Below are 742 nucleotides of genomic sequence, written 5' to 3' on the forward strand. Positions count from 1 at the left end.
AACCAACATCCATATAATGTTATGTTTAAGCATGTCGAGAGTTTTGTGTTGTAAGAAAAATCCTGTTGGACGTTCATACATTTATATAAATTACAGTCGAACTTGGTTAAGTGCATAAGGATTTGGCTGAAAAAAATTCCCTTTATTTAATTAAACGATAAAATAATGGATAAGTGCATGAAAATTCTTACCAAAATCCATGCTCACTTATAACAAACTTAAAATGTAATTTGAAATGCAACATCAAACAGATCAGCTACATCACAGACGCTGCTTTTGATGCGGAAAGTTTTAATATTTCGTTATCATTGAAATATATACACTGAAAGGTTGCAAATGGAAATGAGAATAGATGGCAATTTAAGTGTTCACCAACGCACTACTCGGTTTTGTTCAGATGTTGAAATAGTTTAGAATTTACACGAAGTATATAAATAAATTTGTTTTTTGACTTGTAAATAATATTTCAGATTTTTAATTTTCTATTTAAATAAAATATACGACTTTAAACAGTAACACTGTTGAAAGAAGACAAAACTTTGTGAAGTTGAAAATAAAATTCTTTGATTGCTAACAAGAAAGATTTTCATAGAACAGTCGGACGGAAATTCAAAATGTAATTCGATGCTAACAAATTAGCAGTTGCCATGCCTAGTTCTAGCTGACAACTGCAACTGTGGACAATTCATCACTTGTTGATTTTTCCATTGTATTAAAATCGCCTTTACCAACATATGTGATG

The sequence above is a fragment of the Trichinella spiralis genome, assembly GCF_000181795.1.
Source record: "Trichinella spiralis strain ISS 195 chromosome Unknown Scfld1557, whole genome shotgun sequence".
In the NCBI taxonomy this organism is placed as follows: domain Eukaryota; kingdom Metazoa; phylum Nematoda; class Enoplea; order Trichinellida; family Trichinellidae; genus Trichinella; species Trichinella spiralis.